This window comes from Theropithecus gelada, chromosome 6, assembly GCF_003255815.1.
Source record: "Theropithecus gelada isolate Dixy chromosome 6, Tgel_1.0, whole genome shotgun sequence".
NCBI classification, from domain to species: Eukaryota; Metazoa; Chordata; class Mammalia; order Primates; family Cercopithecidae; genus Theropithecus; species Theropithecus gelada.
The window spans coordinates 132,191,620-132,204,761 of NC_037673.1; positions in this window are offsets into that span (position 1 = coordinate 132,191,620).

Consider the following 13,142-nt stretch of genomic DNA (forward strand, 5'->3'; position numbering starts at 1 on the left):
GAGCATTTTTTCATGTGTCTGTTGGCTGTATGAATGTCTTCTTTTGAGAACTGTCTGTTCATATCCTTTGCTAACTTTTTGATGGGGTTGTTTGTTTTTTTCTTGTAAATGTGTTTGAGTTCTTTGTAGGTTCTGGATATTAGCCCTTTGTCGGATGAGTAGATTGCAAAAATTTTCTCCCATTCTGTAGGTTGCCTGTTCACTCTGATGGTAGTTTCTTTTGCTGTGCAGAAGCTCTTTAGTTTAATTAGATCCCATTTGTCAATTTTGGCTTTTGTTGCCGTTGCTTTTGGTGTTTTAGACATGAAGTCCTTGCCCATGTCTATGTCCTGAATGGTATTGCCTAGGTTTTCTTCTAAGGTTTTTATGGTATTAGGTCTAACATTTAAGACTCGAATCCATCTTGAATTAATTTTCATATAAGGAGTAAGGAAAGGATCCAGTTTCAGCTTTCTACTTATGGCTAGCCAATTTTCCCAGCACCATTTATTAAATAGGGAATCCTTTCCCCATTTCTTGTTTTTCTGAGGTTTGTCAAAGATCAGATGGCTGTAGATGTGTGGTATTATTTCTGAGGACTCTGTTCTGTTCCATTGGTCTATATCTGTTTTGGTACCAGTACCATGCTGTTTTGGTTACTGTAGCCTTGTAGTATAGTTTGAAGTCAGGTAGCGTGATGCCTCCAGCTTTGTTCTTTTGACTTAGGATTGTCTTGGCAATGCAGGCTCTTTTTTGGTTCCATATGAACTTTAAAGCAGTTTTTTCCAATTCTGTGAAGAAACTCATTGGTAGCTTGATGGGGATGGCATTGAATCTATAAATTACCTTGGGCAGTATGGCCATTTTCACGATATTGATTCTTCCTATCCATGAGCATGGTATGTTCTTCCATTTGTTTGTGTCCTCTTTTATTTCACTGAGCAGTGGTTTGTAGTTCTCCTTGAAGAGGTCCTTTACATCCCTAGTAAGTTGGATTCCTAGGTATTTCATTCTCTTTGAAGCAATTGTGAATGGAAGTTCATTCATGATTTGGCTCTCTGTTTGTCTGTTACTGGTGTATAAGAATGCTTGTGATTTTTGCACATTAATTTTGTATCCTGAGACTTTGCTGAAATTTCTTATCAGCTTAAGGAGATTTTGGGCTGGGACAGTGGGGTTTTCTAAATATACAATCATGTCATCTGCAAACAGGGACAATTTGACTTCTTCTTTTCCTAACTGAATACCCTTTATTTCTTTCTCTTGCCTGATTGCCCTAACCAGAACTTCCAACACTATGTTGAATAGGAGTGGTGAGAGAGGGCATCCCTGTCTCGTGCCAGTTTTCAAAGGGAATTTTTCCAGTTTTTGCCCATTCAGTATGATATTGGCTGTGGGTTTGTCATAAATAGCTCTTATTATTTTGAGGTACGTTCCATCAATACCGAATTTATTGAGAGTTTTTAGCATGAAGGGCTGTTGAATTTTGTCAAAAGCCTTTTCTGCATCTATTGAGATAATCATGTGGTTTTTGTCTTTGGTTCTGTTTATATGCTGGATTACGTTTATTGATTTGCGAATGTTGAACCAGCCTTGCATCCCAGGGATGAAGCCCACTTGATCATGGTGGATAAGCTTTTTGACGTGCTGCTGGATCCGGTTTGCCAGTATTTTATCGCGGATTTTCACATCGATGTTCATCAGAGATATTGGTCTAAAATTCTCTTTTTTTGTTGTGTCTCTGCCAGGCTTTGGTATCAGGATGATGTTGGCCTCATACAATGAGTTAGGGAGGATTCCCTCTTTTTCTATTGATTGGAATAGTTTCAGAAGGAATGGTACCAGCTCCTCCTTGTACCTCTGGTAGAATTCAGCTGTGAATCTATCTGGTCCTGGACTTTTTTTCGTTGGTAGGCTATTAATTATTGCCTCAATTTCAGAGCCTGCTATTGGTCTATTCAGGAATTCAGCTTCTTCCTGGTTTAGTCTTGGGAGAGTGTAAGTGTCCAGGAAATTATCCATTTCTTCTAGATTTTCTAGTTTATTTGCATAGAGGTGTTTATAGTATTCTCTGATGGTAGTTTGTATTTCTGTGGGGTCGGTGGTGATATCCCCTTTATCATTTTTTATTGCATCTATTTGATTCTTCTCTCTTTTCTTCTTTATTAGTCTTGCTAGCGGTCTATCAATTTTGTTGATCTTTTCAAAAAACCAACACCTGGATTCATTGATTTTTTGGAGGGATTTTTGTGTCTCTATCTCCTTCAGTTCTGCTCTGATCTTAGTTATTTCTTGCCTTCTGCTAGCTTTTGAATGTGTTTGTTCTTGCTTCTCTAGTTCTTTTAATTGTGATGTTAAAGTGTCAATTTTAGATCTTTCCAGCTTTGTCTTGTGGGCATTTAGTGCTATAAATTTCTCTCTACACACTGCTTTAAATGTGTCCCAGAGATTCTGGTATGTTGTATCTTTGTTCTCATTGGTTTCAAAGAACATCTTTATTTCTGCCTTCATTTCGTTACGTACCCAGTAGTCATTCAGGAGCAGGTTATTCAGTTTCCATGTAGTTGAGCGGTTTTGATTGAGTTTCTTAGTACTGAGTTCTAGTTTGATTGCACTGTGGTCTGAGAGACAGTTTGTTATAATTTCTGTTCTTGTACATTTGTTGAGGAGTGCTTTACTTCCAACTATGTGGTCAATTTTGGAATAAGTGTGATGTGATGCTGAGTAGAATGTATATTCTGTTGCTTTGGGGTGGAGAGTTCTGTAGATGTCTATTAGGTCTGCTTGCTGCAGAGATGAGTTCAATTCCTGGATATCCTTGTTAACTCCAATAGGCAGTTTGTATTCCAATTTCAATAGTTCCAAATAAGACCTCCTTCCACCCTAGATTCACTCATTGCCTGGAGTTACGTCTCTTTGGTCTCCTTTAATTCAGATCAGTCCTTCCTTTTTTTAGGGGAGTCTTATCACATTGATAATTTTGACAGCTCCAGACCAGTTGTCTTATAGAATATCCCATAATGTTGATTTGTCTAATCCTCTCCTCACTCTTGCCCTGTCATTAGATTCAGGTTAAGTGTTTTTTTTTTTTTTTTTTTTTTTCCTGCAGAACACACTTGGATAATGTCAATTTGCCCCATTTTTGGTAATGTGAAGCTTGATGGCTTGGTAAAGGTGGTGTCTGCCCCATTTTTCCAGTGAATGGTACCCTCTTCCGTTTGTAATTAACAAGTGTCCTCTGGGGCGATGCACTGAAAGACCACGTGACCATCTTCTTCCCTATCAGCCTTTCACTGAGTGATTTTAGCACCATTGATGTAATATATATAACTATAGATATAGTTTTATATATGATATCTGTATATATATCTATATATCAGTTATATACCCTCTTTTTTTTCTTTTTCTTTTTTTGGAGTCTCAGTATGGATTCCAATAAATATTATTAAAAATAAAAAGAAGAATAACTGCAATATTTCATTAATACACAGTGCATTGACACTAGATGTGAGATAAATGTCATAGCGATATTTCATTCATACCATAGTGCATTGACACTACATATGACTATATATATATCACAGTGATATTTCGTTAATAGTGCGTTGACACTAGATATGATATAGGAAATACCACAGCAATATTTAATACTATAGTTCGTTGTCACTAGATATGATAAATATCACAGAGGTTTTCATTAATACCATAGTGCATTGATGCTACATATGGTAAATATCACAGTGATATTTCATTAATACCATAGTGTGTTGACATTAGATATGATAAATACTACAGTGATATTTCATTAATACCATAGTGCATCAACACTAGATATGATAAATACTACAGTGATATTTCATTAATACCATAGTGCATCAACACTAGATATGATAAATATCACAGCAATATTTACTTAATACCACAGTGCATTGACACTAGATATGATAAATATCACAGTAATATTTCATTAATACCATACTGCTTTGACATTAGATATGATGAATACCACAGTGATATTTCATTAATACCATAGTACATTGACACTCAATATGCTAACCATTACAGTGATATTTCGTTAATATCATAATGTGTAAACACTGTGTGTAAACACTGGCTACTATAAATATCAGAGCGATATTTCATTAATATCACAGTGTGTAAACACTAATATCATAAATATCACTGCAGTATTTCATTAGTATCACAGTGTGTAAGCACTGTGTGTAAACACTGGATATTAAAAATATCACTGCAATATTTCATTATTATCACAGTGTATAAACACTGTGTAAACACTGGATATTATCAATATCAGAGTGATATTTTGTTAATATCACAGTGATTAAACACTGAATATTACAAATAGAAAAGGAATATGTCATTAATATCTCAGTATATAAGCACTGGATATTATAAATGTCAGACCAATATTTCAATATTATCACAGTGTATAAACACTGGATATTATAAATGTCAGAGCAATATTTTATTAATATCACAGTGTGTAAACACTGGATATTATAAATGCCAGAGCGATATTTTACTAATATCACAGTGTATAAACACTCGATATTATAAATGCCAGAGTGACATTTCATTAATATCACAGTGTGTAAACAATGAATATTATAAATATCAGAGCAATGTTTCATTAATATCACAGTGTATAAACACTGGATATTATAAATATCAGAGTGATATTTCATTAAAATCACAGTGTGTAAACACTGGATATTATAAATGTCAAAGTGATGTTTCATTAATATCACAGTGTGTAAACACTTGATGTTATAAATGTCAGACCAATATTTCAATTTTATCACAGTGTGTAAACACTGGATATGATAAATGTCAGAGCGATATTTTATTAATATCACACTATGTGAACACTGGATATTATAAATGCCAGAGTGATATTTCACTAATATCACAGTGTATAAACACTCACTATTATAAATGCCAGAGTGATATTTCATTAATATCACAGTGTATAAACAACGAATATTATAAATATCAGAGCAATGTTTCATTAATATCACGGTGTATAAACACTGGATATTATAAATATCAGAGTGGTATTTCATTAAAATCACAGTGTGTAAACTGGATTATTTATAATTATAAATATTATAAATATTATAAATATCAAAGTGATATTTCATTAATATCAGTGTATAATCATTGGATATTAGAACAATATTTTGTTAATATCAGAGCGATATTTTATTAATATCAGCGTGTAAGCATTGTGATATAATAAACATGAGAGCAATATTTCATTACTATCACAGCGTAAACACTCCTTGTCAACACTGTAATGCGATAAATATTGGAGCGATATTTCAGTAATATCACAGTAATTTTACACAGTAATATCACAATTATAACTCTGTGTGTAGACAGCAAATGGCATTTATCATATCATATGTAGTGTCAATGCACTATGATATCCTGCATAACAATATCCTCGAGAAATGACTGCTGCTGTACACTGTGTGTACACCCTGTGATATCCTGCATAATATAATTGAGATATGACTGCTACTATCAGAGTAAGTGTACACCCTGTGTGTACACCCTGTGATATTCTGCATAATATCCTCAAGATATGACTGCCACTGTCACAGTGGGTGTACACCCTGTGATATCCTGATTAATAATACCCTCAAAATATGGCTGCTGGTGTAACAGTGGGTGTACAGCCTGTGTGTACACTCTGTGATATCATGCATAAAAATATCCTCGAAATATGACTGCTAAAGTCACATTGGGTGTACAGCCAGCATGTACACCCTGAGATATCATGCATAATAATATCATTGACATAAGACTGCTAATGTCACAGTGTGTGTACAGCTGATGTGTACAACCAGTGATGTCATGCATAATAATGTCCTTGAAATATGACTGCTAATATCACAGTGGTTGTACACCCTGTGTGTACACCTGTAATGTTAGGCATAATATCCTCGAGATATGACTGCAAATATCACCGTGGGTGTACACCCTGTGATATCAGGCATAATATTCTCAAGATATTACTGCTTATGTCTCCAAGGGTGCACACCTTGTCAGTACACCCCATGATATTAGGCTGAATGTCCTCTAGATATTACTGCTAATATCACCCTAAATGTGCAACCTGTGTGTATACCCCATGATATTAGGAATAATGTCCTTGAGATATTACTGTTAATATCATAGTGCAGGTAACTCTGTTATTATGCATAATTTTTCAAGATATTACTGTTAGAATCACTGTGGGTGTACACCCTGTGATTTTATGCACAATATATCCTCAAGACATTACTGGTAATCTCACAGTGGGTGTACACATATTATGCATAAAATATCCTCAAGATATTACTGCTAATATCACAGAAGGAGTATACCTGTTTGTGTACACCCCCTGTGATATTACGCATAATATATCCTTGAGAAATTATTGCTAAAATCATAGGGGATGTACACCCTGTGTATGTACACCCCCAGTGATATGCATAATATATCCTCAAGACATTACTGGTAATATCATAGGGGTGTGTACACTGTGTGTGTAAACCCCTGTGATATTATGCATAATATATCCTTGAGAAATTACTCCTAATATCACAGGTGGTGTATACCATGTAATATTATCCATAATATAGAAAGATTACTCGTAATATCACAGAGGGTGTACACCATGTGTTTACACCCAGTGACATTATTCATAATATCAGATATATGACTCCTAACATCACAGTGGGTGTACACCAGTGTGTACACCCTGTGATATTAATCATAATATTGTAGGGAGATATTACTCCTGAAATCACTTTGGGTGTACACCCTGTGTTATTCATAATATCATAGAGATATTACTCCTAATATCACACTGCGTGTCCACAATGTGTGTATACCTTGTGACATTATTGGTAATACTGTAGGGAGATATTACTCCTAATATAATAGTGGGAAACCACCCTGTGATATTTCTTGTAATATCATAGGAAGATATTACTCCAGATATCAGAGTGGGTGTACACCATGTGTGGACACTCTATGATACTATTCGTAATATCGTAGAAAGATATTACTCCTAATTTTTGTATTTTTAGTAGAGATGGGGGTTTCACTATGTTGACCAGACTGGTCTCGAACTCCTAACCTCAGGTGATCTGCCTGCCTCGGCCTCCCAAAGTGCTGGGATTACAGGGGTGAGCCACTGCACCCGGTTGGAAGTCTTTTATCAATTATGTGTTTGGCAAATGTTTTTTCCTAGACAGTAGCTTGTCCTTTTATTCTTTTAAAAGTGTCTTTTGAAGAGCCATTGTTAATTTTGATGAGGTTTTATTCATTTTTTTAAGTTTTGTGTTTCTGATATTATATCTAAGAAAGATTTACTGAATGCAACATTACAAAGATTTTCTGTTTTTCCTTCTGGACATGTTATAGTTTTAGACTTGACATTTAGGTCTCTGATCCATTTGGAGTAAATTTTTGTAGGTAAATTTTGTATGTGGTGCAAAATATAGTTGAAGTTCATTTTTTTCTGTTTGGATATCCAATTGTTCCAAAACCGTTGGTTGAAAAAGCTAGCCTTTCTCCAAAAATTAACCTTGAACCTTCATTGAAAATCAGTGAACCATTTCTGGACTCTATTTTTAAACATATATAATTTTTTTATGAGACAAGGTCTCACTATGTTGCCCATGCTGGAGTGCAGTAGTGTGATAATAGCTCATTGCTCATTGCACCCTCCAACTCCAGCAATCCTCCTGCCTTAGCTGGGACTACAGGCACGCACCAGCATGCCCAGTTAATTTTTAAATTTTTTGTAGAGACAGGTTCTCACTGTGTTGCCCAGGCTGTTCCAACTCCTGACCTCAAGCAATCCTCCTGCCTTGGTGTCCTAAAGTGCTGGGATTACAGGTGTGAGCCACTGCACCTGACCTGTGTGACTAATTGTAGCCAATGAAAAGTGGGCAGATAGGTGTCATTTCTAGTGGAAACATTTCAAAACCAGTGTAAAACCCCTGGCTTGTGTCCTCTGTTCAAAAGGGACCACAGGAGACAGTAGAGCTTCAGTCTGTGTTCCTGAGGAACCACAGGGAGCAGGGGCCTCTGTCCATGAAGTTACATATGGAGCAAGTGTCAAAATAAACTTGGTTGCCTTGAGCCACTTCAGTTTGGAAATGTCTGTTTTAGCAGCATAGACTAGCCTATCCCGGCTGAAACAAACACTATTGCAGGCCCAAGAGAAGCAGGAGGGCCTGAGCTGAGGCAGGAGGGATGCTGGAAGGCACGGAGTGTCAGTTGTCTATAGCCACCCCAAACTCAGCAGTGTCAAATAATCAGCATTTAGCTAGTTCACCAGCGTGTGCATGGGCTGGGTGGTTCTCCTGGACTCATGCATCTATGGCCAGCTGTGGATCTGGTTGGGTGGATCTGCAGCTATTGGCTGGACTCTTCTCATGTGTCTGGGGGCTGCTGGTTTAAGACGGCCTTGGCTGAGAGCACTGGGGTGGCTCAGCTCAGTTCCATGTGTTTCACCTCCCATGGGTCAGCCCAGACCTTCTCCTAGTGATTGCAGGAGAGCCAGAGAGAGAGTGAAACAGGCAAAAGCCCCCTTTTAAGCTTTTGCTTGTGTCACATTTGCTAAAATAAGTCACATGCCTGAGCCCAGAGTCAAGGGGTAGAATAGAACCCCATCGCTACATGTGGGAGGGCAAAGTTAGACAGCCAAGGGCACAGATCCAGATGGGGGAAAGAATTGGGGTCATGTGTGCTACCAGTCTACCACCTGGGGGTGCAGCTGCTGGCCTGATATCTGATTGGATGCAGGGGGTGCTGTGGGCATCTCTGTGGACAACATTGACCCCCATTCCTGTATAGACATGCCACCCCACTCATCAAGAGGTGGAGTCTGTGTCTGCAGTCCTTGAACCTGGGCTGCCTCTGTGATGCTTTGAAGGAGAGAACATGGTGAAAGTGACTGCCTCTTCCCAGCTGCCATTTAAAGGTACTCAGGCCAGACCACTGAATACTGAGAGAGGGAGGCAACCAGGAGGGAATCAAGGCCAGTGTGAGAGTGAGGCCATTTGGGACCTTCCAGCCACTCCCAGCTGAATGAAGCCACATGAAGGGAGCCCAGGTGAAACCAGAAGAGTCACAGGAAGCAATAAACCATGGTGGGTTTAAACCACTACATATTAGGGTGACTTGTTACACAGCACTTGATAACTAATGGAGATGGAGAAAACTAAGCAAGGCTGATGCTCAGATTTATGGCTTGAGTTCTTAGCCCAGGGGTCATGCCCTTTCCAGGGATAAGAAACCCAGAGGCAGGAACTGGCTTGAGAAAAAGTTGCAGACATTTTTTTGTTATGCTTGTGGGACATCCATGCAATAAAATCCAATAGGCACGAGATAGGATACACAGATCTGAACTTACAGAGAAAGAGGTACTGGAGCCGGAGACAGATGATGGATGGTGTCAGGGCTGTAAGTTGCTTGCCCAGGAGGAAGTGGGAAGTTGGACTGGAAGTGGCCCAAGAACAGAGTCTTGGGGAGCACTCACCTTAAGAAGCGGTCCTGGCTGGCGAGGTGGCTTATGCCTGTAATCCCAGCACTTTGGGATGCTGAAGCAGGCGGATCACCCGAGGTCAGGAGTTTGAGACCAACCTGGCCAACATGGTGAAACCCCATCTCTACTAAAAATACAAAAATTAGCCCAGCGTGGTGGCGGGCACCTGTAATCCCAGCTACTCAGGAGGTTGAGGCAGGAGAATCACTTGAACCCGCAAGGTGGAGGTTGCAATGAGCTAAGATCATGCCATTGCACTCCAACCTGGCAACAAGAGTGAAACTCCATCTCACCCCCACCCCTACCAAAATAAAAATAAAAATAAAAAAAGAAGTGGTTCTCAGGTGTTAGTGGATGTGATCACCACCCGCGGAGACCATCAAGAGGCAGATCAGATTCCCATCCAGCTCTTGAAGTTCTGATTCAGGAGGCCAGGGATGGGGCCTGGGAATCTGCTTTGCAATCTAGTCTCTGTCCTTCTGCTCCCACTACTAAGGATGGAAAATTCCATCCCAGGTGAGATGAGGGTTTGGCTGGGGCAGGGACAGTAGGACAAACCTGGTGCAAGGTTGAGAGAAGGTTCATTTCATTTTCTTGTGTGTGTGTGTGAGTGTGTGTGTGTGTGTGTGTGTGTAACACTTGATCATTTTTATAGTCTTGTGGGGAGGGGTGAGAAGCAAGAGAAAGGTAAAAACAAAACAAAACAAAACAAAACAAAAAACACGGTGCAAAGACTCACTGAGTGCAGAGTGGGAGAACCCTGTGTGATTAGAGACAAAAGAGAGATCTAAAGTGATGTCACTGCTGGAAACAGCTAGGAGAAGCCCGCCAGGAACTATTAAGGGACATTAGGAAGGAAGAACAAAATGGACCTGTCTCAACCGGGCGCTGTGGCTCATATCTGTAATCCCAGCACTCTGGGAGGCCCAGGTGGGTGGGTCACCTGAGGTCAGGAGTTCAAAACCAGCCTAACCAACATGGCAAAACCCTGTCTCTACTAAAAATACAAAAATTAGCCAGGCATGATCGTGTGTGCGTGTAATCCCAACTACTCAGGAAGCTGAGGCAGGGGAATCGCTCGAACCTGGGAGGCGGAGGTTACAGTGAACCAATATTCTGCCATTGCACTCTAGCCTGGGCAACAGAGTGAGACTCCATCTCAAAAAAAAAAAAAAAAAAAAAAAAAAAAAAAAAAAAGGACCTGTCTGAAGCCTCTGAAGTGTGGCAGAGGAAAAAGATCCTGTGGTCAGAAGAGTTCCAGTGGAGCCTACTGGCTGTGAGAACTTGAGCAAGTCACTCCAGCTCTCTGACCCTCAGTTTCCTCAGTAAAAGGAGAATAACTTGCAGCAGGGCGCAGTGGCTCATGCCTATAATCCAAGCACTTTGGGAGGCCGAGGCAGGCAGATCACCTGAGGTCAGGAGTTCAAAACCAGCCTATCCAACATAGTGAAACCCTGTCTCTACCAAAAATACAAAAAATTAGCTAGGCATGGTGGCAGGCACCTGTAGTCCCAGCTACTTGGAAGGCCGAGGCAGGAGAATCGCTTGAACCCAGGAGGTGGAGGTTGCAGTGAGCAACTGCAACAGAGTGAGATTCCGTCTCAAAAAAGAAAAAAAGAAAAAGAAAAAATATCGCTGTGATATTTATCATATCATATTTAGTGTCAACGCAGTTATATCGCTTTCTTTTCCTCAAGATATTAGGAGAAATACTGAAGCTGGGAGTGTACACTCCCTGATATATTGGGAGTAATATCATCTTCTGTTCCCCGGGATATTAGGAACAATATCACGGGGGGGGTGTCTACCCAGTGCAATATTGGGGTAATATCATCTTCTCTGAACCTGGATATTAGGAACAATATTACAGGAGGGGTGTACATCCCCTGTGATATTTTGAGTAATATCATTCTCTCCCCACCTAAATATTAGAAATAATATTACAGTGGTTGTACACCCCCTGTAATGTTGGAACTAATATCATCCTCTCCACCCCTTAATATTAGAAAAATATCACAGAGGGTTGCACACCCCCTGCAGTATAGGGAGTAATATCATCATCTCCACCTTTGAATATTAAGAAAAATATTACAGAAGGTTGTACAGCCCCTGTGATACTGGGAGTAATGTCACCCTCTCCCACACTGGAAATTAAGAACAATATCTCGGAAGGGGTGTACACCACCTGAAATATTGGGAGTCATATTATCCTCTCTCCTTCTAGATATTAAAAACAATATTACAGGGTGGTGTACACCCTCTGTGACATTGGGAGTAATGTCATCCTCTTCCTCCCTGGACATTAGGAACCACATCACAGGTTGCAGGAGGGGGAGGGAAAGTGTACATCATCTGCTGTATAGTGAGTAATATCTTTTCATTTCGGAATAGTAGGAATGATATCACATTGGGGGTGTACATCTTCTGCGATATTGGGAGTAATATCATCCTCTCCCTTCCTGGATATTAGGAACAATATCATGGAGGGGTGTACATGTCCTGCAACATTGAGAGTAATATCATCCTTTTTCTCCCTGAATATTAGGAAAAACATCACACGGGGGGTGTACACACCCTGCGATACTGGAAGTAATATCCTCCCCCCTTAATATTAGAAACAATACCACAGGGTGCATGTACACCCCCTGCTATATTGGGAGTAATATTATCCTCTTTTTTCCTAAATATTAGGAACAGTATCACAGGGGAGGTGTACACCTCCTGCAATTTTAAGAGTTATGTCAGCCTCTCCCCATTTGGATATTAGAAACAAGATCACAGGGGGCTATGTACACCATCTGTGATATTGGCAGTGATATCATCCTGTCCCTTCACCCTGGATACTAGGAACAATATCACAGGTGGGATGTACACCACTTGTGATATTTGGAGTAATATTATTTTTCTTCCTTAAGTATTAGGAACAATATCACAGTGTGGGTGTATAGCCCCTGCAATGTTTGGAGTAATATTAACATTCTCCCTCCCTGGATATTAGGAACAATATCACAGGGGGTTGTACACATCATTCAATATTGGGAGTAATATAATTCTACTTTACCTGGATATTAGGAACAATATCACAGAGGTGGTGTACGCCTGTGAGATATTGGGAGTAATAATATCCTCTCTCCTCCTTGATATTAGGAACAATATCACAAGGGGGCGGTTACACGCCCTGCAATATTGGGAGTAATATTATCCTCCTTTTTTCTAAATATTAAAAAAATCACAGGGAGTGTGCACACCTTCTGTGATATTGGAGTAATATTATCTTCTCCCCCCCTGGATATTAGAAACAATATCACAGGGGGGATGCACACTTACTGCGATATTGGGAGTAATATTATTCTCTCTTCCTCTGGCTATAATAAAAAATCACAGTGGGGCTGTACGCCCCCTACGATATTGGGAGTAATATCCTCTCTTTTCTGGATATTGGGAACAATATCGGGGGGTGGGGCTGTAAACTCTTTACGATATTGGAAGTTAATATCATCTACTACCCCTCTGGGTATTAGAAATAATATGACAGGAGGAGTGTACACTCCCTGCGATATTGGAAGTAATTTCATTTTCTCCCCGCCTGGATATT